This window comes from Chanos chanos, chromosome 15 (assembly GCF_902362185.1).
Source record: "Chanos chanos chromosome 15, fChaCha1.1, whole genome shotgun sequence".
Taxonomy (NCBI): Eukaryota; Metazoa; Chordata; class Actinopteri; order Gonorynchiformes; family Chanidae; genus Chanos; species Chanos chanos.
The window spans coordinates 11,901,141-11,918,515 of record NC_044509.1 but is presented as its reverse complement, the minus strand read 5'-3'; positions in this window follow the sequence as shown (position 1 = coordinate 11,918,515).

The following is a 17,375-nucleotide window of genomic DNA, read 5'->3' as shown; positions in this document are numbered from 1 at the left end:
GAGCAAAATAGGTTATTTTCCATGCAGCAATAGATCAGTTTTGTAAAATGCAAATGAGAAACAAAATGTATGCCATAATTGTAAATTTATATCATCTAAGGATGAATAGGAGAGGGGGGGGGGGCAGTTTTAAAAACTTTAATCTTTCAGGTAAGAAGATATTATCAGGAGCTAAGAGTTGTGGCAAAGATTATTAATTTGACGGACATGTCTGGAAAAGAGACATGATTTACTCAAAGTGAAATACAATTAAATAAGACCCGGGCTAAAAGAATGCTCTCTGAAAGCTATTTTCATTAAAAGTTTTGTGTGTCTTCTCAGCACTTAGCAGTGTTGACCAGCACATAGCAGTGTTGTGATGGAGTGAGGTGAGGGGGGGGGGGGGGGGGGGTTGTTGCTATGTGCCTTGGCTGAGTTCAGATGAGTTCTGTTCTACTAAAGCAGGCATTTGCCAGCCACCTCTGGAGCCAATTAACCTTGACCCAAAGATAGCAACAGAGATTTTCATTCCTATGAACCAAGTTACACTGTCTGTTCTAACTTCAAATGTAATATGGAATGCAGTCTTCTTACTTGTCAATTCTGCTCATTTCAGAGCCTCTCCGAGAAGGCTACGTGTCATTTTGGTTGGTCTTGAACCTCCCTAGACGACTGAGGGCAGCGAGGAAACTTTGGATAGAGGGGTAAACCGACGTCACAGAAGGTAAAGTAAGCTTACGTATATGCCTTTGTTAGTTTGGAGGAGGTGTAAAGGCATCATCTAACACGTCCTAAACTCTCATTTAGAACTTATTTTTGAAATTCAGAATTAACTTTTGAGAGATAGTTTGCTCCGGTACTTTCTCTAATAAATCCAAAACCTTTATTCCATCTTCACAGTTTACATTAATTTATCATAACCAACAATGTCTCTCTCATAATGTTCTGATATGTGTCTTAGACATTTAGGTCACTTCACTTAGCTGTGAAAGAACAAGCCACAATTATTCTTCATGCCAGATCTGATAAACCTCTGGAACCACTCTACAGCCAAATGCCTTGCTCAGGAGAGGTTTACATTGGCGGTGAGCCCTCATGCTTGGGAGTTTGAACCCACAACCCTTTGGTCAGTGTGATGCTTACCTTACTGCTACCCAAGCAAACACATTCCTTCACCGAACATGTCAAATAAGCAACTAAAATGTTCTCTCTGAAATCCTGAAACTGACCACAGCCCTGATCTAGGTCATTTTATGTACTAGAAATCACAGACAGGGAGGCATCGAGTCAGTTACACCTGCGGCTATAAAAGGCCTAAGCCTAAATGCTAACCTTAGCCCTACATGAAACCTATATGAACATTAAGTAAAACAGGACATAGAACTGACTGGGTTGAAACATCTTGCCTGTGTCAGTCTGAATATATATTCATGCCAGTTAAGGACTGATGAAGTGTGAAAGTGGATTACTGAAGAAGAGGACAAGAGATGACATCCAGTTCCTATTCACTAATAAAAGCCACAAGGACACGGAGAAAGGACTAATTAAATAAAAACGCGAGGTGCTCTTAGCATTAATGACGCGGCCTGAGTATTTGTCTCCATATTTCTGCTGTCACTTTACAGAGGCATCAGCTAAAGGCAACGGCGGTTGAAGAGAATACTAGGGCACTACCCCCCGGTAGAAGCTTAATTCAGCAGAACTAATGGTCGCTGAAAGACTCACTCTTTCTGTCTAAGATGGAAGATGTGCATGTCAGTCAAAGCTTGGGGGAGAGATAGCGGAGGGCAAGGAGCCAGATGAAGGGAACTGTGACAAATGAAGGTCTGAAGAGATGTGAGGAGTGAAGACACTGAAGAACCTTCTGCTGAATATACACAAGTATCAAGATTAAGCACATTCAAACCCAAACCACATCCTCTTCCCTTCAGAAAACAACCGAGACAAAGATGACTATACTTGAGAGATGATAAATAGGGCAAAAATGAGGACAGATTCGGGTTTGGGTATGAAAAAATTTAGATGAAGGACTCGTTATAATATATAAGTATAGAATTCAGTCCTAGGTATCGAGGTTTTGATGGAAACTTAAAGCCATTACTTGTCTTTTCAGGACTATAACTTCATGATGGGCTAAGACGAAATAGTCTGGTGGCAGTAATAAGCACATCTGGGAGACAGATGTTTAGATAAACAACACAAAAACACTCATGGAGAACAGTTACAAACGAGGAGCTGAGAGAAATCATTCATTCTCTCCTTGCTCTCGGTTCATTATTACAAACCCAGCTTGGGTTCCGCGCTTGGCAGGCAGCAAACTCAATGCTGACCTACTTCATGCTCCAAGGACTCACACTCCTCCTGCTAAAACAAAGCCAAAGACCCAAATCCTCATTTCTGAAAATGTTAAAAGCTATTAGTGATGATAAATATTTCGGACCTTATTTAACCATAAAATACAGCCACCCATGGGAAAGTTGAAGGGAAAAGATTCTTACGCAGCAAAAAAAGCGCGTCCATTCAAAAAACGTTAAGTTAGCAGAACCGAGAGCAGTTAACAGATGAAGGAAGCAGGGCTACCCCCCTACAACAGGGATGTCCAAATCCAGGCCCGAAGGGCCAAAGACCAACTGCTTTTTGGAGTCAACTAAACCAAAGGCTGATTTGTATCAGGGGAACAGGTGTGCCTAGTCCTCAGCCAATGACACAGTACTGTGGTTGATAGATATGAACAGGCTTTGGGGCCCCATTAGGACTGTACTGGGGCACTCCTGTTCTCCACCAAAAGGGCTGTAAATATTTATCTTCTAGAGTTTTCATAAACAGTAGATGAGAAACTGACAGTTTTGGGGAAAGACCTGCAGGGTGAGTAAACAGAGCAGTCAGAATCGGTGTCGTGTTTACTTGAGCAGGAAGATACCGTGTCCTCCAAGAGTCTCAACAAATTTACACAGACGCTGAAAAAAAAAAAAAAAAAAAAAAGTGGTTCGATACAAAGAGCTCCACTGAGACCACATCAATGGAAAAACCATGTTCTTGATGTTGGAACAATTAGAAATGAATGATTTCCTTGAACAGAAGCAGCTGTAAGGTAGTTTTCCTCACTACACATAAATCTTTCGATATGCTGGCAGTAGAGTTGTTTCTCAAATCCTGTGAGACCACATTTGACAGCTTGACAATTCTATGTTGTGACAAGTGAGTGGAAGCAGACATGTTCAAACAGCAAACAGTAGTTCATTTTTAATACAGATTTCAGGGATGCTTTGACAATGGCCCACTTTAGTACACTCAATATGCACTCGTAAAAGCAAATTCCATCTCTTGCCCAAACCTCAAGTATTATTGGGACTACTTTGCCATAATGTGTCTGGCATCTTTGCCTGGGTAAATGGACATACTCTTGACTCTCTGAGGACTATGGGCTACAAAACCACCGATGTGAGTGTTTAACAAGCTTATGAAGAGGTGCCAACGGTTAGACCACCTCTCTCTGTGGTTGACTGGCAGTCTCAGCTTGTCCTCATCCACGGGCATACCTTAAATGATCTATCCATGTTCCGCTATCAGTAATAAATTCACTGCACCGCGATGCGGCTTCATGTTGAAAATGCCAAATACATAATTTTGGCATTCTGTTTCTCATTTAGGCTGAAATGTGTTGTTATCAGAGTGATCAGCGGTGTCAGAGCTGACAGTTCACATTTTGTTTCAAAACAGATGCTGTGGATTGGGAGTAATTCAATATGAGATAATTGCTGCCCATCTAACAGCAGCAAATAAATATTTGCAATCTGCCTTCAGACAAAAGGATACATTAAAGCTGCAGTTTTGGGTTTTTTTTTTTCTTTTTTTTGGTCGACTTCCAACTGTGCCATCTGGCCGTATCTGGCATTAACCTGTACTGTTCAGTCAAATGTATTCACCTCTCAACATGAGAGAAAAGCTGAATAGAAACACATGAACAGTGTGAACAGGAGGAAAAGGAAAAAAAAAGGCGGGAAATGAAGGAGCGTACATGCAGAGACAGGAAGAAAATGGTGTGGAGAGAGAAAATGATAGTGAATCTAAAAAAAAAAGGAGGAATGAGAAGAGTGAGTTTGAGACAGAGAGAGAGGGGGAGAGAGAGAGAGAGAGAGAGAGAGGGAGGAAGAATCACACAGATGTCAGGTTTTATGAACATGCATTCCTCAGTCTGTCCAGACAGAAGAACCCAGTCACAGGCAGCAAGTCCTCCAAAAGGCTCCAATTATGCAGAAAAATGTCCCCAGCTGTGGGAGGACTGTGGAGTGCGTGAATGGGAGATGGAGAGCGTGGTTTGTCAGAAATATTGGAGTGCCAAAAAAAACCCCCGGCAGGCTTCCTGAACTCTATCACGCAGCTCCGCAGCGTTGGCTTTACAGGGCTTAGAATAGGTAACGGAACGAATGCTGTGCGGAGCAAAGTCTCAGCTGCAGGAGACAAACAACACACGTGCCGCTTTCCTCGGTATGACATCATCAAATTAACACGAGTGATGGCTGATGTCATTCTAACTGACATGTCTGGTTACATGGTGACAAATAAAAAAAGAGACTTATGGCTTATCCCCCTCCTTCGCACATACGCAGACAAAACAACCCGCTCAGACAGAGAGCAGTGGAGGTGGTGTGGGCATGGAGAGAGGTGCTACTCACTGACACATTGCCATGAGAGCTTGGACGTGCCCGTACTGCCAAGATCTTTGTGTGTGTGAATGTATGTGCGTGTATATATATGTGTGTGTGTGTCTGTCTGTATCCGCTCAATGCATTACGTGACAGACTGAGAGAATCCCAGAGGTGTTGATCTCTGAAAGAAGAGGTAGATTGTTTACTTGGATGATGGTCCAGAATAACAGGGGACGGAAAATTGTCTTGTCTGCCCAGGTTTGTTTCAAAACACATTAGCAGAGTAGATGTACAAAACCTCATTAGAGAAAAACACTTCTGAGAATCAATTAATTTCTCATTTTGGAGAGACCTTAATCTCTCTCACTATGCTATCACAACCCACATGTCATGAACATCTTTCTCATGGCAAACCAATATTCCTTTTAATATTAAGAAAGGGGAGTTCGGATGGCATTAGAATAAACTTAAACTCTGGAACTATTTTATCACAAGGCTTGTGACTGATGGTGAAATATTTATCCTGGTTACCAAGTTGCCACGACAACTGTTTCTCTCAGAGCAGACCAAAGAGATCTGACTTCTGTTGTTCTTCACTTGGATAGAGGTTAAAGGAAGCTCCAGGAAGGGTGACTTAAGGTTTATGACCCGCAAGACCTGTCTGAATCATTACACATCAGATGACGGTCTACACTGTCTGCCTGTCAAATTCCCCAGAACAGCAGAGAGAAGCTCCGTTCCCAAGTTTCCTCTTCTTGTAAAACACTAATCGGGGTCAGAGGAGGCCTATTAAAATAATGCCGACTGGAAAGCAAGATCTCTCTTTTGTGTAGAAGAGCGTGAAGGTGGAAAAGAGTGTCCTTTTTGTCCTCTATTCCTGCTGTTATTGTGCCACAAACGGGCTAAATGATTAAGTCTGTGACCAGTCTCTAAACAGGAGCAGTGTCCCTGGACACACACGCGTAAAAGAGACTGGCAGGTAATTAATGCCGGTGCGGACAGCTCAGGACTCACAGAGAGTGACTCCTGCTCACATACCTGTTCACCACCGAGCTTCACCGGCTGAAAATAGATTGCACTGCCTGTACCTTCCCATCCTCCTCCTCCTCCACCTCCTCCACTCCCCATCACAGACCTGTGTTATTTATCTATGAAAAATGGCTATGGCAGCCCCCTCCAAGAGTGTTTGTGGCAGGCAGGGGCAATAGAAAATGCTTTATCTCCTGGACTGAAGGAATTCGGTCAAGGGCGAAAACCGTTGGTTGTAGATTAAAATGATGCGAGGCGCCGTTATCTGCTCCTTATCAAACATTTAAGACGTTTTCTGCTGCCTTCCTGCACTTTTTCTCACATACGTCTTTCACGCACCCCCACACCACCCCACCCTCACGCCGCTCTTCAAATTTAAGACAACTGATGTCAGACTGAGATTCAAAATGAAACCACCTTCATTTATTTAAAGAACAGATTAACATGTGGAAACGAAGACTGGACATTCATGTTACTCGTGCCCCTTTGGCAGATTCAACCCAAGCTGGTTCTGCACCACCAGCTGCTGGGTATGGAGTCAATTACCCCTCCTAGCAAATAAGCGAAAGGCTGAAACCAACCAGGACATCTTCTGAAAGAGGAGCGTTTACCCGCTGTGCTCACCCCAACTGGCTTATTGGATCTACGCCTCTTCACCCTCAAGTCACCGCCATGTGTAAATGTACCACCCATGCTATCTCATTGTCCATAAAACCAACAACATCCAATACCAGCAGCGAGGAATACTCTTGGATTTGGGTTCACTCAGTGTTTTGCCAAAGCCTTTTCCAAATGCACAGAACACTTGTGAGAAAAGATTATAAATTAAGAAATAAAAAAAAAAGATGAAAAGGCATTTGTCTCATCATTTCGAATGCGCTGTCCATCAAACTGCCCTCACGAAAAGGAGGCAACATCGCACAATGTCAAACAAGAGATTGATTTTTTTCAAAAAAAAAAAAAAGGAATAGGGAATATAGATCTCCCAATCCTCCGAGCTGAAATTACTTCTCCCCAACAAAGCACGTGTTTTGGGGTGCAGAGACCAGAGCAAAACCTCTTATTTTTGCTTGGATGGAGAAATGCAGGAGAGTGTGGAGGATCAATTCCAAATGTAGACATCCAGTGTCCTACAGCCAAGTGGTGCAAAGCCCCCCCCCCCCCCCCCCCCCCCCCCCCCGATTCCACTCTGGAGCCTTTCAGCAGCCGAGTGGTATCAGACAAACCTTTTACCCTGCAAAACCTCCCCAAACAGAAATTGTGCAAATTCTTCCGTGCTTCACCCAAATACTGTTTCCACTTTAGTTATGAATACCGACAACCCTTAAACTAAACCACAAACCATTTTACTGCTCTAAGAAATCTAATCACCACGATAATCTTTTCATCTCTGTGATCTGATAACATTTCAAGAACACAATTTCATTTGTGTATTAAGTTCTTGAGCACTCTGTGATGGACGACAGGCTTATGCACTTGGAGTGACATATGGACTTGGTCTACGCATCGTGGAGCATTTTTTGCAGGAACTCACTGATGGAGGGAGATTTGGCTTATTGACCAGGAAATCAAAGCCATTTGAGTCGGTGCCCTTGACTGAGCACCACTGAATTCAAAGCCTTCACATTCTGCCTCATTTTACACATAAACACAGTACCTTCCCAATGATTGCCCTCATTTTATGGCCGTTTTCTGTCCTTGAGATGACCTTCAGTTTGTTACCAGTTTATATCCAAACCGGAACACATCGCCATAATACGCAAACTACATTCCTACGTTACGTTGCACTAAAATATGCATAAAATATGCGGCTATCCTCGAGTTGAACTACAGACTGCCTAATTGTGGATCATTAGTAAAGACTCAAAACCTTCGAACAAGGGACATATTTACAGCCTATTTGAAAACAACCGAAAGAAACAAAGTTAATCTTGTGCGAAAACAGAGCAAGGGCAACAGTAGGCTCCGTTTCGCTGGCGAGGCACAGAGACCATATAGTCATAGACCACGGCCCGCCTCCATCGCTGACAAGCAGCCCTTTAAACCACACTCCACAGTATTTTCTCCTTCAATTATCTTGCTTACAGGCAGCCGATAGTCAATTACTCTCGAATACCTCAAACCAGGTCAAACGAAAAGTAAATGCTTAACAGCTTTCCAACACTGTTCAAAGCGCAAAACGCTTTTGTTTTAAATAATGAGACATATTTAACTGAAATCGTTTTATCACTTCAGCTTTATCTTATAAAAATTACAAAGTATTTTTTCTTTTAAAACTGTCCCGCGTGACCGGCAGCTCTTCTTCTTCCTCCTCTTCTTCTTCTTTTCGAAGAACTAGTCTAGTTTCAGATGTATGGGTCCGAATCTTATTCGTTTCAAGCTGAAAGTTTCAATTTCTCGTGCTTTTCAAGATCTTGCCATAACGACCAGTTTATATTACTTTCATCCAGTTGTAAGAATTCGAAAAAATAAAAAGGAACACCTCAGACAAAGAATCTGGTGTACTGTCCACTGTGCGACAAGTCTGATCAATGCGACGGTCTACCATGTCGCGTACATAATGAGACAAAGAATGGCATGGTGGTAGAGAAAAACCAATAGCCATGCAATGACACTGTCAGCTGAATGCATACTTTAACAAGCTGGTACCATGGCGAAATAAGATGACTGTTAAAAAGAACAAAAGCAGAAAGCCAAGTGCGCTTTAGCACCTGCAGTGCGGCGGAGGAGAATCATCGATCCGAAAAACAACGCACGCCACTGGGCAAACACGTGCCTGCTCGACCAGCGTTTCTCTCACCCACACTGGGGAATAGGTTACTATGTCACCATTGTTTCCCTTGAAGCCACCGGTTGGCTGAAACAAGGCACGGATGAGCGAAAGGTAAACGACAGTAGGTGTTGGACTGGGTGTATAACACACATTCATTAAGGAAGTCTGCACAGAAATTGATCAGAGCAGCCTACTTTCCTTGATGTGAATACTAACATATTGTGTGTGCACCGTATAAGGTTAACTCTAGCCCAGTAGATTTACGCGAAATATTATTAGGCCTGACCCTGTGTATTTTTAGTACATTATCTCCTACGCTCTCAGTCAACGATAACTTTATCGATACAAACAATAATGACTATAAACTACACGAAGAAAAGTTAAAGTGTAGCAGTACTATCACAAAGACTATAGAGGGTTTAATCGTTCTCTCTGATAGTACCTTTATGTACAGCATTAGTCCTCTTTGTGAGACTGACTGACTGACTGACGCGATGCTTATTAATGCATATTAATTACACTGCTCTCACTGGTAGTAACGAAAAGTACAGCCAATTAGTTGGCCAGCTGTTTTTAGAGATACAAGTTGTTGGTGGTTTGCTGAACACAGGTATTATATGGAAGGAGTTTTACAGGAGTGTATGGTTCAGATTTTGGTCTGCTGACAGAACTGCATTTGTGGTTAGACTATCCAGAGACTATAATGAACAACACACACACACACACGCACTCCTACACAGGAGTTTCATAGAACAATATCAGGGTAAAAACCCATACATCTTCCTACTTTCTCATCACCATATACTACAGGCATCACCACAGTAGCAGGACTGTGGGCATGTCCCTTGGCGAAAGAATAACAAAAGCGGCCCTTTAACAAGATTTTAGTCTCCGCGAGCTACGAAGACCCGTTAAGGATTAGGGCATCTATCTGCTCATTTCGCCGGCTACCACCAAATCCATCGCAGTTACTGGCACATGTAAATCTATTTGTCAAAGAGCATAATCGGTAATTCATTTAACTGAAAGGTCGCGCTGGTGTGGAAGATATGAAGGCGTTATTACAGTGTGGCCCCAAATGAGATTCCAGCTCGATAAATGGGGGGAGATTCTGTCCACGGGAGCAGACAGAAGGAAGAGATAATCCCTAGATAAATTATTCTGTGCCCTGTTTACAAAAGGGTGAAGCTAAATATACTTAGGCCATTACTTCATCTTTAATAAATGGTAATCACCCCCCCCCCCCAAATAAATAAATAAATAAATAAATAAATAACAGAACCAGACTGCACATACGGTTAGTAGTTCATCAAATAAAATCAACACAATGACAGCAAGACCCAAGCAACAATAAACAGTTCTTCCACAAACTCAGATTCATATTTAAGCCCTTGTATTTGAACTGTTCTGTTCTGTTATCCTTCTATTAGATATCTGTAATAAATAACATGGCCTAAATTGATTGATGATATCTGGTTTTAAAGATGAAAAATTACTTTTAAAGAACGGCTGAGCAGTTGTAAAGCTCTCTCTCTGGTGAATGGTGAGACTGTGAGAAATAAAAATGCTTATTGATAGACGAAGAAAAACGGCACTTCAGAGTCTGAGTCGGCAAAACCTGCCCCACGGAGCACGTATCAGTAGCTGTGCGGTTCAGCTGAAAGAAAAGAAAAGAAAAGAAAAGAAAGAAAAAAGAAAAACTTTCACAGTTCCTTTCCTCTTGAGGACGGGGGGAAATGTATTCCTGTCAGTACTTGGCCTCTTTCGCTATTTCTCTCTTTCATCAAATCATACTCTCTGAGAGTCATACTGTCTTGATCGCTAAAGCAAACGTTTAAGAATAAACACTTCAGAGGCAAAAAAAAAAAAAAAATCTGTTACCCTGAAAAAAACAACAAAAAAAAAAACTGTAACTCTCAGACTGAAAGCTTTTGTAAGCTTTGTTAATGTAACCAGATCATCACTGATCTCTTTTGGTATTCTCCATATGATGGCAGCTGTATAGAGGCAGTATCACAGACAATGACCTTCACTTTCATGTGTAAAGAACAGGACCTTTTGGCTCCTACGATCCAATTCTATAAAGATCACCTCACTCACTCCCCAGCATTCTGGTGGGCAGGCAGGAAAAAAAAAAAAAACCCTGTTCCTTTATCAGCCTCTCAGCCTCATGTAGACATCTTAGCATTTCTCAGATTAGACAGATACTGTATGTCAAGAAGCAGGTGGAGATGTCTGTAAGGGGTAAGTTCTCTCCTACTTGTTCCCCAACGAAAGATCATATCCAAACACAGCACACAGTGTGTCCTCTTTAAAGTTCTTCTTATACAGTCTGAGAGACTGACTGCTTGACTGACTGACATGCGTAACAGAATTACCTCCTTTGCCCTGTAATAACAAAAATCCATTCACACTCGAAAAGAGTAATCCCTATACATATGAAAATATAGCTTCATATAGAGTAGAGTATAAAGAGAACATTTTCAAACCTCCTATATAGAGAATAATAATAATAATAATTAGATTATGCAGCCAAATAGCATTAATGTGACCAGTGATCAGTCATTCTGTATCATCAATCATCCAAACGTGGAAAACAGAGAAATAAATAAACAAACAAACAAATAAATAAATACATTAGGGCTGTGAGATGAAATTTGCTGCTGTGTGTCATTAATCACCTTAGGCTTCAGCATTCTGCAGAAATGAGTACCAATGAGATTTCACCACTCCTCCTGGTATTTGAATTTCCAGCATAATTTGCACATCAACTTGACATAAATACTTTTTTCTAACCTTAGGCAAAGTTGCACATAACAAACACAAACAAATAAAGAAACACACACAAATAAAGAAACACACACACACACACACACACACACACACACACTTTTTCTCTTTCTCTCTTGCTCTCTTTCTCTCTCTCGGTCGGTCTGTCTGTCTCTCTCTCTCACACACACACACACTTTCTCTCTAAATTTTTGCTCTATTTCTCTCTCTCTCTCTCTCTCTCTCTCTCTGTCAAACACACATGCACACACACACACACACACACACACACACGCACAGCAAGAGAGTGAGAGTTGGCACAACAGGAGCAAACCCACACAGTGTCACTCTCAAACAAAAGAACCCGTGCTGCTGCCTCAGCCATGCCGCCAGTGACCCACTCCACACTTGACGGTGACAAAATGACACTTACCCAGAGGAGCTCTGTCTCTCCCTCTTTTTCCCTCTTTCTCCCTCTTTCCTTTTCTCCCTGACACACACATACAGCCTCTCTCCTCTCAGTCCGCTTTGTTTATGAAGGCATTTCTGCAGCTTTCCACATCACCCACCCCAACAGTCACAGTCTCATCACACTCATACGCAGTAAATCAGAGGAGAGAACACACCCCCCTGCTCCACACTATGTACACACACACACACACACACACACTCACACACACACACACACAGCCATGGACATCACACACACACACACACACACACACACACAGCCATGGACATCACACACACACACACACACACACACACACACACACACACACTCACACACACAAAACAAATTTTCAGGTTTCAGTGCTGACAGTATCACATACAACCCCCTCAGGTCTCACGTGTAAAAAATGTGCGTGCATACGTGTGTGTGTGTGTGTGTGTGTGAACATGTCTATTGATGTGTGCATGAATATGTCTGTCTTAATGCTTTTAGATGCATTCCTGCTCTCCCCAGAGACTGAAACGAATCCCAATCTGACCCCTCCCTCCCAAAACCATGAATATATAAACCGACACACTAATTAATCCTGCAATCTCATCACAGGACAAAACGTCTCAGACCTAAACTGCCGCGTCCATGAAAGATGGAGAAAAGACTGAAAATGGTCCCCTGCCCCCACGTCGGTGCAGCTTTGTCCAGGCTGGAGAATCCACTCTATTATCCCCAGAATACACTGTGGAACACCTCTCTTTGAGGTGAATGCTGGCCACTTCTTTGTCTGGGATCTAGGAAACACTCGCTCACACACGCGCGCACGCACACTCCGACAGAGTTGATTTATTTTCGTCTGCTCCCATACCTAGAAGCCCGCTCACTCATTCTCTCTCTTTCTCTCTCATCCCCCCTTTTTGTTCTTTCCATCCCTCTCTCCCATAAAGGATTCCAACTGCAACCACCCCCACTTCCTCCACACCCCCCCCCCCCCCCCACACACACCCATGTGCTTGCTTTTCCTTTGTCCTGGTGCCATACACTCACTTTCCCTATTTCCTCACACACACACACACACACACACACACATCCCAGTTGTCAGTCAAGGTCCTCTGATTACCGTCTGCACTGCACACAGACCCCCATTCCGATGCAGAGCGGGACTTGCGGCCGAATCTGACCGGCGATCTCAGAGAATATGAAACCTTTCTGCAGCTGGGGCTGTGGCAAAGTTATGACAGAGGAGCAGATAAATCTCTTTCAAATCTTACATTAGCCTCTGCTTTCCATTGTTGCTGCGCAATCCATCACCCTGCGGTGTGAGCACTGAATTAGAGTAGAAAATACTTCTTTCTCCTGCATCTCCACTCCAGCAGAAAGAAAAATCAGTTTGGCAATATATCTAAGTAAATGTTATTTTTCTTCACTGACGTGTGAATGAATGAGTGAATGAATGAATGAATGAATGAACCAACCAACCAACAAATGAACAAACGATTCACTGAGTGAGTGAATGAATGAATGAATGAATGAACCAACCAACCAACAAATGAACAAACGATTCACTGAGTGAGTGAATGAATGAATGAATGAATGAACCAACCAACCAACAAATGAACAAACGATTCACTGAGTGAGTGAATGACGTGCCTAATGTTGTTGTTTTGTTGCTTCCTAGGTACTAACTTTGTATTGAGTCTGTTCATTCTGATTAAATGCACCCTCGTGTATGTTCTTTTCACGACGGTAAACGCTTATGTCATACACAACAAAGCATTTCATATTGTTATGTTATTATACTATGATTCTCTCAGTGCTTTCACTGAAGATTCAATACTGAGAGAAGGGATATTGGCACATGGCTACAACTCACCTGCAAGGGTTAAAAAGCTTTCTACAGTGCCTGGGGAATGGGGGTAGCAGAGCTCAGCCAATAACAGCACAGATTTATTGAGCTCCCACCATTTCCACACTTTCAGCATGCTCTCTCTCTCTCTCTCTCTCTCTCTCTCTTTCTCTCTCACAAATCTCTTATCCCTCTATTTTGCATGTCAGTTAATCACTCTCAATTCATAGCATTTGCTCCATTTTTGTCAAATTTACAAATACCAGTTTCTATCTGTGTGTGTCACGTTGGGTTCAGCAATGTAAACAGAAAGGCATGGATGGATGCACACAATGCCGGTGTGTGAGAGGGGGGCGGAGTATAACAGGGAGAACGGAATACTGCAGTAAGACTCCACCCCATTGTGCTCCAGGAGAATGGACGGATTCTCTACAGGCTTCGCACACGGGCATACAAAAGGCATTAGACAAATAAGACAAATCAAGGCTTCTGTAAACCAGGGATGCTCGTGAACTGATTACACGCATAAAGCCAGGTCCATACATCTGTGCAAACCTCTTTAAAATGATGCAGTTATTGACTTTTATTACCTGTACTCACGAGGCTGTCTTTGAATTAAATGACTGTAAAACTAATACAATGACATTCAAGGGCCGTTAAGTGTTAAAGATAATAGTTATTACGCTCTTTTATCAATATGAGCATTGATTTTAGTCTATGGGTCCCCTTCACTTTGTGATGAGTTAATATTGTGTGGAGGAACACTGCATGTGCATGGATCTCACTGTACAAGTGAGAGAACAGTCACAGGGCTGGTGGTGTCCGACCCTGATCTATTATCACATTTCAGACGCTCGGAAAAAGACAAATGTACATATGCCAACGGTCTACCTCACACCTCTGCATAGCATGTGTCCAATTAGCATCCATCACTGCTGAACTAACATTTGTTGTAGCTGATCTCTGTCATAGAAGCACCACATTACCTGCATGAAAAATCGCTATCAACTGAATAAACATCAAGTACAACAAACATTGCTACAAAACTATCCGAAAAACACTAGACACTATTTAACTCGTAAAATCTTCCTTTCATTTTGTCAGTGGTGGGAGGAAAAAAATATTTTCATGATGAAGTGGAAATGTGGTCAAAAGCCTTTTCATTAGTCCCGGTTCTCTCCTCTGACCTCTGCTACGGCCGAGAGCTTTCTGATTGGTTATGACGACAGCCAGCGATCATTAAAGTGATGTGATTAATTAGACGAAGCTTCCAGTCGGCACACAAAAGGAGCCACTGTGTAATTAGGAAGCAGGGGAGAGGATATGGACGAATATTAAGAGAGGGATGTGAAGCTTTGGACTCGTTAACGGACAGCTTCATTGATGAGGAAAAAAAAAAAAAAACAGAGGGGGAAAAAAATAAGCCAAAACACCAATTGAATATCAAGGCAAAATCCATACATGCTCAGACATGCACACGCATATACAGTTTTAATGTAAGCTGTGTGAACGGGGTGAGAAGTATGACATTCAGTAACTATAGCAGTAGTAGCAGCAGCAACAGCGGTAGCGGTGGTGGTGGCGGCAGATTAAAAGTGTGAAGAATAAGAAATGGGTGGAGGAGGAAGTGCTCGAGATGGGGTTAAGGGGACATAGGATGGTGTAGTATGGGGGAGATAGGAGTTTGGGTGGGGGTGGGGGGGTGGACTCATAAATACTTAAGGCCTGATAAAGTAGGAGTAAAGGCGAGACGCTTGGAGAGGTGAAACAGAGGTGACTCTCTCCTTTGGGGACCGGGAGTGTTCTCATAACCTCAGTTTGACTTACTTTTTTTTCTTTTCTCTTTTTTTCAAAATAAAAACACTGGTAGTATATTTTGGTGTCTGGCAATTTCCCCATCTCAAAAAAAGCTATCTAGGGAGCTGCTATCTCTTTCTTGTATTCAGAGCTAGAATCCAAAGGGGGAGAACGTAAGAAGTTGTGCACGCAGGCGGGACTGTGTAATTCACAGCAGGGAACGCATGTACTGAAGCACAGCGGTGAGGCAGTCAAGGTCATTTTGGAGGACGGTGCTGAATGAAAGCAGGTGGGCAGTGGGCTGCTGGCCTGTCATTTACTGGCCTGCCCATGGGAAAATTCCGGAAGCTTTCAGTCGTTGCAACTTAACTAGTCCTTCTCTCTCTCTCTGTGTCTCTCTCTCTGTCTCTCTGTCAAACACACACACACACACTCATGCACGCACACACACACTCACTCACTCACATCCACAGACAATAGATAATACCCTGGTGATGACTGCTCTAATTCTCTCACAATTGAACTTCCAACTCAGTCTCTCTCCCGCTCTCTCACACACACACACATGCTCTCACAAACACAAACACACACACACACACACACACACACACAAACACACTTTTAGTTTGTGTTGTGTGTTCATTTTCCCTGATTTACTGGTATCGGATATTGAACAGCTAAACAAACACGACAGAAACCAAGCAGTCATCACACTGAGAGACACAATGAAAGCCATAGACATCAGTTGCACTGTCATGTTCATCTTAACCAAATGCAGAGGTGGATAAAGTACACAATTCCATTACTTGAGTCAAAGTATAGATACTCCTGGTCAAATATTACTCCAATACAAGTAAAAGTTGTTCAGTTAAATTTTTACTTGAGTTAAAGTACTGGAGAACTCACTTTTAAAATTACTTAAGTATTCAAAAGTACATTTTCTTTTTAATGTCAAGGCATTGCTGTATTGTTGCCACAATGCACTTACAGAGCCTAATGACTCTGAAACAAACTGGTTGATTCCAAAAATCTCAGACATGGACTTATGGCCATGGGTGATCTAGTGAGGAATCTTTATCGTTATCATCTTTATCTGCAATAGTGGTAGCCATCAGTAAAAGCGCCAAGTTCAACTGTTAAAAAAATGCAGCACACACTTGACTGACAGCATTGGAGTAGTTAACTGTGATAAATTTTTCTCCAGTGACAAACACAATATGGCCTATCGCATTTTAGAAAAGAAAATTCGTCCAATGACTTTAAAGCTATGCTTAAAAAAATGAGTAACGAAAATCTTCATAGAAATGTAGTGGAGTGAAAAGTACAATATTTGTCTTTCAAATGTAGTAGAGTAAAAGTCATAAGTTTACAAACAAAATAACACGAGTAAAGTACACATACTCGAAAAATGTACTTAAGTACAGTACTCAAGTACTCTCACCCCTGACCAAAAGCATATATCACTCCAGGACTAAGACTGTGAACCACATTACTCAGTTAACACAAAGGTCAGAGGAGCATCAACACTCGTATTCAAAACTTTTTCCAATGAAATAAAAAAAAAGCTAGGTAGAGGTTTCAGCGTTCACATCTAGCTTTTAAAGACAGACCATCAAAAGGAAGTAGAGGAATAGCTTCTAAAACTACCCCATGAAAAGGTCCCAGATCTGTGTCAAATAAGTACTTGAATGATTTTGTCAAAATAAGATTTGAATGGTTCTGTTCTGGGTCTTTTTCTACTGAAGTTACTAAATTAACAGGACTGAATGTGCTGAAAATACATCAAACAAAGAATACATGAATGCTTTATGGACTCTTCATCAAACTTTATCCTGCTAATTAAGAAAGCAAGGTCACAAAGAAAGGGAGTGCTGAAGAGAACTGGGACGGGGCCCAGTTAGTCAACTACTTCAAATAGTTACTCGACCCAGGTCTGTAAAGTTTTAATTGAGGTTTTCTCACGAAGTTTGCTCCATGATAGACTGTGACTCAGTGGCTGACTGCTTTGGCTGCACGGACGTTTTCTGAGATTACTCAGTGTGTTTACAATTCTAAGTCCTTGCTCTGCTTTTGATGGATGAAAAAGAA